This window comes from Sinocyclocheilus rhinocerous, unplaced genomic scaffold (assembly GCF_001515625.1).
Source record: "Sinocyclocheilus rhinocerous isolate Xijiao unplaced genomic scaffold, SAMN03320098_v1.1 scaffold1538, whole genome shotgun sequence".
In the NCBI taxonomy this organism is placed as follows: domain Eukaryota; kingdom Metazoa; phylum Chordata; class Actinopteri; order Cypriniformes; family Cyprinidae; genus Sinocyclocheilus; species Sinocyclocheilus rhinocerous.
This window is the reverse complement of record NW_015661872.1, coordinates 323,432-334,900: the sequence shown is the minus strand read 5'-3', so window position 1 is coordinate 334,900 and position 11,469 is coordinate 323,432. Positions and strand designations below refer to the sequence as shown.

The 11,469-nt window shown below is 35.9% G+C and overlaps 1 pseudogene; it reads right to left on the bottom strand.

Moving 5' to 3' along the window:
• The window catches only part of LOC107726605 (neuroblastoma-amplified sequence-like), a 158,331-nt pseudogene that overhangs the window by 90,326 nt on the left and 56,536 nt on the right, over positions 1-11,469 (bottom strand).

Here is an 11,469-nt window from a genome sequence, read left to right as displayed (position 1 = left end):
ATCCTCTGTAGTGAATGGGTGCCGTCAAAGTGAGAGTCCAAACAGCTGATAAAAACATCACAATAATCCACATGACTCCAGTCCATCAATTAAAGTCTTGTGAAGTGAAAAGCTGCATGTTTGTAATAAAACTAATTCATTATTAAGACGTTTTTAACTTAAAACCATTGCTTCCAGCTAAAATACGAGTCCTCTATCCTTAATATTGTTTTCTCCCGTGAAAAAGTCTAATCTTAATCAGGATAGAAATATGCACATATTAAGCACGGTTTACAAGCGAAAACGGTTCTGAACATTATCTAAGACATTAATTGATGGACTGGAGTTATGTGGACTATTTATGGATTATTGTGATGTTTTTATCAGCTGTTTGGACTCTCACTTTGACGGCACCCATTCACTGCAGAGGATCCATTGGTGAACAAGTGATGCAATGCTACATTTCTCCAAATCTATTGCAATGAACACAAACTCATCTATATCTTGGATGGCCTAAAGGTTGAGTCATTTTTTGCTAATTTTAATTTTAGGGTGAACTATTCCTTTAAGTTTTGTCTTAGAAATATTTAGCAAAAATTTTTTTCTTAAAACAAGAAACAAATCTTGTATTCCCATTAAATTACCACCACTAGCTCTGCCCCCCTTTACCTAAATCCATTACTTCAGACTTATGTGTCCATTAGAAGCTTGCGTTCTGCAAGTGAACGCCGCATTATTGTGCCATCTCAAAGAGGCACAAAATCACTTTCACAGACTTTCAAATTAAATGTTCCCTCCTGGTGGAATGACCTGCCCAACTCAGTCCGAGCAGCTGAGTCCTTAGCCATCTTCAAGAATCGGCTAAAAACACATCTCTTCCATCTTTATTTGACCCTCTAACTCTTGCACATTCTATTCTAATTCTATTCTTTAAAAAAAATCCCTTTTAGACTTGCACTCTATTCAAAAAAACCTTGCTCTGTGTACTGCGTTAAGCTAACTGAGACTTGTTATAGCACTTGCATATCATTGCTCTTTTGTTGATTTTGATTGCTTCAATGGACTCTATGCACGCACGCTGTTTACGTATTTCTGGTAATCTCAGCCAACGACTTCACTTCCGCATAGCGCTATAATACTAGCTGCAGAACTCTTTCTTGACGTATTGTAAACAACAAATAATTAGTATTTTCTAAATAAGTATTATTAACATAAAAAATATATAACATCTCACTCTAGTTATTGCTTCCTAAAAGATTAAATATTAACGGTCGAAGACAGTAGTTTCCCCAAACGTTGTGTCCTGTTGTGCTAAAGGGGCTATTACTCACCTTAATCCAGTAGAATATCTACTCCGTTTCAGCACAATGCCCTTAATACAAGCGAAGTATTGAAGAGTAAACACTAGAGACAGACTTCATTTATACCCTTGACTATTACAATAGAACAGCACAATATATTAATTAAAATAATATTTAGTATAGAAATTGTGGATGGATAAATTTGCATTTATTTGTACAAATGTAGATAATATAAATATAAATGACTTTGTTACCTGGACTGCAGTAACGTAAACATGTAAATATAAATGACTTTGATACCTGCACTGCAGTAACGTAAACATGTAAATATAAATGACTCCTGATACCTGCACTGCAGTAACGTAAACATGTAAATATAAATGATTTTTGATACCTGCACTGCAGTAACGTAAACATGTAAATATAAATGACTTTTGATACCTGCACTGCATTAACGTAAACATGTAAATATAAATGACTTTGATACCTGCACTGCAGTAACATAAACATGTAAATATAAATGATTTTTGATACCTGCACTGCAGTAACGTAAACATGCAAATATAAATGACTTTTGATACCAGCACTGCAGTAATGTAAACATGTAAATATAAATGACTTTTGATACATTAACGTAAACATGTAAATATAAATGACTTTGATACCTGCACTGCAGTAACGCAAACATGTAAATATAAATGACTTTGATACCTGCACTATGGTAATGCAAACATATAAATATAACATGTATGTATAAGTAACTTTGATAAAGTGTTAAAAATTTCCTGTACAACATTGTTGTGTATATACAAAAAACTATGTTCGCTATGGACAAACAAGCAGACAGATGTTTCAAGGCTGTAACCAATAAGTGGCTGATGTGGCGGCGATGGGGCATCTTGATGGTGAGTAATGTTGCAGGTTCTTTCTGCTGGTATGACAACATACTCCCAGCCTAAACTTTTCCAAAGGCAGACTCCACCAATGAATCCTCACTGAACATCCTGATTGTGGTGACCAAAGGGGATGTGGTGCTGACAAAGTCCTAATACAGCTCGGCCACTGAGAGGTCAGGCAGCTCATGGTGACACCTCTGTAAAGGGTACTCCTGAAATAAAAAATAAAAAAGTATTAAAGTAAATTCCCTCATTTTTAATCTGTACTCTGACCTTCGATATTTTACATTATATTCATCTTCCTTAGTATGTTTGAATTATTTGACCTAAGTGGATGTCATACCATTTTTTGTATGGTTAGAAAATAAATAGAGCTCATAATGCTCTCAAATGCCCCTTAAAAACAATTTCAGCAAATACAACTCTATAATTTTAAAATTAAAAAAGGTTCATTTTTGACACTGGTAGTGGGACAGTCCATTTGTTATATGCCTGATCATATAACAGTAGTTTTATATATATATATATATATATATATATATATATTATGAGTTAAGCAAACAATTTTGTTTATGAGTTTATGTAAAGTAACCTTTTGATGAATTTACTAATTATAGTAGGTAAATTCAGCAGTCAATTTTTTTGGTAAATAATGATTATTGTCCACAGTAAATACAGTGCAGTATTGACTAATGCTGTATTATCACCATTCATCCAGAAATCCTATGTATCACACGGAGCAGAGGTTGTGTTCTGTTGTCTCATCTATATTCTTTTTGACTAAGCCAATAAAAATAATTTGAACTAAAAGCATGTATGCATGTATTTATATATTACATTATCTCTTAATCAATCACGTTTATTTTAAAAGGATTTGATAATTAATACTTAATAGTACTTAAACTTACCATTGTTCTAGGTTTGTGCCAGCTCTGTTCTCTTTCAAGACAGCTATGAACAGGAGGAACTTCACTGATGCCAAGCTGCGAGTGTTGTGCTGTCTGGTACAGTAGTGCAGCATTATTGCGGTCACACAGTACTGTCCCAGCATCACAGGAACAACTGCTGTGGGACAGTAATACAGGGAGGGAGTCATTTAACAGTGTTAAAATAATTAAACTATAACAAAAGTCATGTATTCATATTCTATTTAAATATTTGTTAAATATTCAAAACGAATACAATACAAGTAAACAAGTTATCTCGGTAGATTAAAACAAATAACGAAAAGACCTGTATGAACTGTAAGAAACTGGGACTTTAGCTAGATTCACTAGTTACTACACTATAGCATGAGAATACTCACCTTCAAAGTGTCAACGTAACTCGAAACTTCTCCGTCTTGCTGTAAGGAGTGACAGCTGACTGCCTCACAATGCAATAAACATCTTTCACAGTAATCCGGGAAAGCTCTTTTAAAAAGCGAGTGTAAAATATCAACTTCTCCCGCGATGTGTTCACAGTTAACATCAATAGCAAAAACGGCTTCTGGTGCTGCACCGGATGTAACTGAGCTGGCTGAGGCAAAACACAGACGCGATCGTGCATAGAGTCTATTGTCCTCATTTGTAAGTCACTTCAGCTAAAACAATGTTTTTTTAAAATAATGTCTAAGTTAATACTTGTTCAAAACAATCACTTTAACAAAGTTTGTACTATTTTCTGCTTTTTTTTTTTTCAATAAATATACTGTCATTAAAATATGTTAATATAAAAATATATATATTTTAAAATACAGAAACAAAATCGTTTTAATAAGGAAAGATTCTGAAAGTATTGAAGGAGATCCAATAATAATTGAATATACTGTATATTTACAGTAGTAACAACAAATGATATTTTATTTTATATGATATGATTAATATCATGTTTTTAAATTTTAACTGTTGCTTTAATTATCTTAAACAAAACTGAAAATCATAAAGAAGACCTTCGTCTCAAAATATATGCATTAATTTTAGCGATTCTCATTTGCTACTTAAATCTACAACATTTTAAAAAACATAAAATATTAGATCAAGTAAGCACAGAATCAACTCGCGATCGCGTCAAAGATCAGACAAATATACACGTGCATCTTGAAAAGCGGATGTTTTGGCCATTTACAAACATAAATTGGATATTTTCGATCCACACATGCAACCTTACAAAACTGCGCAATGGATTTACTTCAGAAAGAAAGAAAGAGAGAGAGAAAGCTAGAGACCAATCGTTATACAATCCCTTTGCTTTACTGACATCATGCTGATTCATGGAACTAACTGATTGTAGATTCATGAGGTCACATCTCTGATGCGCATCTTTCTGGGCTGTCCGATGTAATATTAATCTCTAACCCCTGAGCAAAGCATACTTCAAAGAAATGTCTACTTATTCATTCAATCGCTCACTCATGCGTATTCATCTATTTATTCACCTGTAGACACGACACTGCTGACTCGGCAAATACAGATTAAAAGCACACTGGAAAGCTTACAGATTAGCGCTGTTTAATCTACGAGAAATAGACACTGAAATGCGACGCCTTCTGCTACGACTGTCTTGTCATTTTGGAATGGCATGAAAATATAACTTTCGAGGACTGCACTGACTAACGACTAAAACAAAGCCCTGGCTGAAGCGATGCCAAGAACTGATGCGAGTATTTTTCATCGTAACTGCTGTGGCAGGCTGTCTGTGACAGTGTTGATGAATCTTCGTAGCTGGAAATACTTCCATTCAAGCATTTTTCTGCAACGGACATACATAAATGGACCGTTAGCCTGATGCTGAGGGAAGTTTTCATTCGGTTTTACCTGCAACACGCAGCAGTCTGGCCAGGCTGAGGAGGAGAGTGGACTGTCTGTAGGCAGTAGGGCACTGAGAGATGCACTCCTTTATCAATGATAGACGATCCGTCCGCAGATGCACTGCAGAGACTAAGAGGAAATGAGAGAAAAGAACAAAACAAAGACTAAAAGTTAAGATCTAGCAGAAATGCAGTATAAACAGACTAGAATAGCCAAAATGTGAAGCAACAATCTGGTAAACTGTGCATAATTTGTCACATGAATATATATTTACACAAAAACACACTGACAGTTGGAGACTTTATTTTTCACATGGCCAAATATTTAGACAGAGCCCAAAAACTGCCTGTGACAGATATACCTTTTTCATGTCAATGTAAAGCATATATGTTTTTTTTTTTACTGTATTTTATTAATTGCATTAAAGACTTTTAATCTGTTTAACAACAAGGGCTGTTTGGTCAAAATGATTGGGAATTTGTACTATTTTGTGGCATTTCAAAGCAAATACATAAATATTGAGATATATACAGTACAATACAGTTGTAAAAACTGTAAAAATCTGCAGTCAGTATGAAAATACTGTCAGAAACGAGACCGGGATCCAACTGCAGGTGAAAACAAATTCCAAGTTTATTGAACTGGGATAACAGAAAGTCAATAAATCAGCCGGATGGCAAAACCCCAGCAAAAAGTCAGTTCAGGTCAGCGCGGAGGTTAGACCAGCTGCGGTCGAGGGGAGGCGGCGAACCGGCAACAGAATGCCGCTGATGAATCCCAGGGGTGGTAACGAGCGTTATATATATATATATATATACACATATATTTTACACACTTCCTTACATACCATTTTGAAAAATAGCATGCCTTATAAAGTCCACACTGTGCAGTATGCATTAGCTAGCATTCCATTTAAAACACAGCAAAGATCTAAACTAAAAAAAAAAATTATGAAAAACACCAAATTCACTGCATGCATTCTCCTCACTTCCTGTCATAACGGGCAAGTGCTTGTGATGTGTGGTAATTGGATGGACACAAAGCATGTCTCAGATGTCTGACTGAGCACAGTTTAAAATATTGAGCTGGAAGTCACGCTGGTCTGAAGCAGGCAGGGGGCCGAGCGGGCCGCGAGTTACAGGCCTGCGGGGGAGCAGACAGCTCCATCTTCTGAGGAGACACCGTGGGGGCAGCACCTGAACCACACGCAGACCAGCCAGCCATCAGCAGCACCTGCCAAAGCCATTAACCTGCTTCCAAAAACAGCCGCGGATCTGTGTGTGTGGCACTAAGAGGTTTGTGTTTACTTGAACGTGAGCGTCATTGATTACAGTTTAGCTTTATCGCTCACTCTTTTACTTGTAAAGTTGAAAAGTACAGATTTAAATGAATTGGAGGAGAAGATGGGGAATAAGCAGATAAATTAGGCAGTAAGACGAGCTTTGAGGCAGGCTACAGCTCCCCGTTGGCTGACAGTCGGGTGTATAACTTCGCCTACTAAGAAAAAGACTGGAGTGCATAGACAGCCGCGGGGTCACTCAGGTCATGAAGGGCGAATGAGCTCAAGGAGAGTTTCCACTTGATGTATCAGACTTCCTTCGTAAGTTTAGGAAGGAGAGTTGAGTTGCTCCTGGTCTTGCCTTGACTAGATAAAACAGTTTCTTCACTTCTTCAAAAGGACGCTGGGAGAAGCACACATGGGGCTAAAGAGGCCTTCTTTTTTTTTTTTTTTTTAGAAATGTGTACTTTTACTGGACTTTTCACTTGTGTTGTATTATCAATGATATCTTGATTTTGTCTCCTCACAAATGTGCTTCACTGACAACAACAGATTAACAATAGATGACTGTCCGCTTTAAATCTCCAGATTGAATATTAAAGGGATACTCCACCCCAAAATGAAAATGTTGTCATTAATCACTTACCCCCAGTGGTGTAGTGGAGGGTATACGCGGATATACGGCGTATACCCACTTCTTTATCAGTCGGCTTTGCGTATACCCACTTCTAAATCCCCTCTGATGTGCATTATTCATTAGTGTCCTGCATTAGCCAAAATCATGACAGTCCACCATGACTAGCTAATCAAATCACATGTAAATAAATGCCAATATTCCCTAAACATTCCCAGTAAAGACCAGTAAAGTCAGGATGCGCCGGCTTCCCTTTAAGTTTGATGATGATTGCGCCCGCGCCAGCCTCTCATCTCGACAAATCACGTGAATGCAAGCATCGGAGTCGGTCTGGGGCGTGAGTGCATGTCAGGGGAGGCGCGAAGAGTGATAAAATAATATTTAATTATTGACTATTAATTTGAATCAGTACATTATAATGAAAACAATACCTTAAAAAGGATGTTTTTTTTTTGATTGCAAAATGTTTTTGCAATCAGATTTTTTAAATCGGTAAACTCCTATAAACTTTTCAGTCCAAGGATCCAGTATACGAATGCCTTCAAACAGTAGCCTAAGTTCAAAACAGCTACAGAGAAAACCCGACCGGTTTCATCAGAGATTGCTTAGAGTCACGTCCAGAATTATTCTTTTCAGCGTGTATTTGGCTAAAAAGCACGAGTGTTTTATAATGGACGTTGCTGAAGCCTGAAGGTGTTTTTTAGATTCTGAATGGATCCATATAGTAGCCTGTACAGTCAGGTCAAGGCAGTAGGTTTAGTAATCTTTTGGTGGTTCTTTGTGGTCCTGTTTGATATCGCAGCTTGCCTAGTGCTTAATTGTATTAAAATGCTCTAAACAATTTTATTACAATTTTATTTTTTTATTTTTTCGCACTATATAGTATAATCTATACATAAATTGTAAAAGGTATGGGGGAGTAGAGTAGGCAGGGGGCTACTATTTGCCCGTCACTGTATGCCATAGGAGAAACAGTCAGTCAAACATAGGAGCAGAGCAGCACAATTCTGGATAAATTGATCACGATTTATTTATTTATTTTTTTTGGTATCAAATAGAGATCATGATTCTCCTACGGATAACTAAACAAAATAGCTTGTCTACTAGAGGTTCTGACGAAATGTTAATTGTTGCAGTCTGTGTCATTTTTTACATTTTAATTATTTATTGCAAAATCTGCACCTCTTTTGTGGCTAATATTAATTTCATAATGATCCTTACTCCAGTAAGTCAAGTAGCAGAAGTTACAGAAAGTGAAAATGTGCAAATACTATTGGCCCATTTTGGGGTGAACTAAATATGCAAGACTAGTCTTCACTCTTACATGTCACTGTTTATAACACAGGCTGTTGTTGGGCCGCTTAAAAAAATGGGGGCATAAATTAAGAGTATACCCACCTCTCCAGGCACCACTAAACCACTGAAATAATGACTTTATTCAACAATTCCTCTCCTCCTCTCCTTAATTTTGTTTTCTTTGTGTAAAAAAAGTATTCTCGTCCCTTCATAACGTTACGGTTGAACCACTGATGGCAGATGGACTATTCTGACGATGCTTTTCATACTTTTCTGGACCTTAACAGTGTATTTTACTTGGCAGTCTATGGGACAGTCACAAGCCTTCCGGTTTTCATCCAAAATATCTTAAATTGTGTTCCGAAGACGAACGAAGCTTTTACGGGTTTAGAACGACATGGGGGTAAGTGATTAATGACAAAATTTTCATTTTGGGGTGGAGTATCCCTTTAACATTGGTTTTACCGGATATCTCTTTTGTAACCTTAATAGACTATCTAGCAGAAAACTGAAAATGGAAATGTGTGAGAAAAGCTCTTGAGGACAGTGTCAGTAATACAATAAAAATGCAAGGTTTAATTAACGGGCGTCCACACAGGACACGTTCTTGAGTCAATACAGCTAGGCTGAGCACAATAGAACTGCTTTGAAATACTTGAAATACTCTGAGGGGGAAAACAGCAAGTCATGGTGCAACAGCTAGATATGTTAATGTGCATATAGACCAGTGATCCTCAAATCTGGCTTGCGAGATCCACTTTCCAGCAGAGTTTAGCTCCAACCCTATAATCAAACAAACCTACCTGTGATTTTCTAATGATCCTGAAGACACTGATTAGCAAACTCAGGTGTATTTGATTAGGGTAGAGCTAAACTCTGCAGGAAAGTGGATCTCGCGAGCCAGATTTGAGGATCACTGATATAGACCAATAATGTATTGCAAAGCATGTATTGTGTAAAGCATGTTACGACTGTAACAGATCATTAATACACTCTTCAATTTTCACAGCATGAACCAGGGAGAATCACTCCATTTACTCTTGATGAGGAAAAAAAAAGTAAATTTTTGACTATTGCTGGACGATATATCAAATCTGTATGCGATAATGCTCAAAAAGGTTGACCCAAATGGCTTTCCTCGTGCATAAAGCTGTTTTTGTAAAAAAAAAAAAAAAAAAATACATGCATGTGGCTGTTAATTGCTTTTTATTGCTGTACTGGAACATAGACAGAGATTATTAAATATCATTCTCCCTAATGTTCACCTAAATAAAAGCTATGGAAAAATGTGCATTGAATGTATGTGTACATTTTTTTTATTTGATTTTTACTGTATTTTACTAATTGCAACAACAATGGCTGTTTGGTCAAATAATGGGGAAAGTGACTATTTTGAGTCATTTCAGAGGAAATATGTATTTTATCAAAAATGCAGTATAAACAAGTAACAGTGAAATTTTATAAAATTTAAAATATTCAAATGTTTTCTATTTTAATCATTTTTAAAATATAACCTACTGAATCTACTGAAGGCAAAATTGAATTTTCAGTAGCCATTACTCCAGTCTTCAGTGTCACATGATCCTTCAGAAATCATTCTAATATACTGATTCGGTGGTCAACAAACATTTCTATTTACGGTATGAGTGTTAAAACAATTCATGCTTAATATTTTTTGTGGAAACTACGATCATTCTTTTTGAATAGAAAAGAACAGAATAGAACAGCATTTATTTGAAATATAATCTTCAGTAAAATTAAAATGGTCTTTTCTTTTGATCAATTTAATGCATCCTTGCTGAAAAAAAAATATCATCACTAGTAGGGATGCACAATATTATCGGACCGATATCGGAATCGCCCGATAATGGCTTTAAAATGTAAATATCGGCATCGGCCCGATATGAAAAATTGTGCCGATATGTCTTGCCGATAAGAGGAATACATTAACTCACATGTGCTCATGGGTATGCTAGCGATTAGATCACATCATCAGTGTGGCTCATTCTTAAAGCAAAGTTTTGCCTGAATGGTGATTAGATTCACTGTTTTGGTTCGCTGCATTTAAACTGAGAATGCACATACAGAATGACGTTTTCGTTGTATGATAGAGTAAACAGTAACAGCACGTGCAGCCTCCCCTGGGTCCTAATGCCTGCTAAGGAGTTTTAATTCCATAGGGGGCGCTGTTGGCCTACTTCTAATCAAATGAAAGTAAAGTACACAAATAACATTTAGACTGTTTCTGATTAAATAAAGCAGTAATTGATGTCATAAAATAATGAGTATGTTTTGATTTAAAGGTCAGAAGCTATATAATGTGTAATGTGTTATATTTTTTAAACAAATTATGAGCTCTAAAAGATATTTAGAATTTTTACAACTCTTGCTTTAGACCATCTACAAATGTTAACTTTTAAAATAAAATGTTAAGGTTACTACTGCATCTTTCTGGAAAAAAATGCAGCAATTAATATTTAGTTTATTTATAGTTATTTTCAAAGCATCAATGTACTGTCACTATAAAAGAACTACATTATTGTTTATTTAATTCTAACAAATAAGTTCTTGTTAAAAACTAACCAAAATTAAAAATAATTTGCTTATAATTTCCACACAGGAGAGACTTGGTGTTGTTTCCAAACAGAAGGAAATATATCGATATCGGCCAAAATGAGTTGAAAAATATCGGCATATCATATATCGGCAAAAATCCAATATCGTGCATCCCTAATCACTAGTCTGAAAAACAGATATTTTTGATACATCATCCAGCCCTGGTTTGACATTTTACTTTGGTCTGTTTTTATGAGATTTTTTCCCTCAAACCAAACAGGAAAAGCAAACACGAACAGAGCCATAAACACAAACATTTGATCTAGCCGATTTAGTCAGCTTGAGCACGAATCTCCTGAAGGAAATGGAAGAAGAACATATTTTCGAACGGTAGTAATAGCTTAGTGCTGCATTACCTTGTAAGGGAAGAACCTTCACGCCAAACTGCTCCAGTCGAGAGAGGAGCGCTGATGAAATCCAATTCCTCTTGGACAAGAGAAGGACAATCAGTGATCAACAGCAGACACGACCTAACGGACAGACCAAGAAGATTCAAAATACAATATTTAACAGACAGTTCACCCAAAACTGCTTCACTTTTCAGAAAATAAAAAACTCCTTTTTTTGTTCCACAGAAGAAAGAATCTCATATTGGTCTGGAACGACGAGGATGGGTACATGATGGCAGAATTTTCTTTTTTTTGATTGAACTGTTCCTTTAAAGCGAAAACAGAAAAAA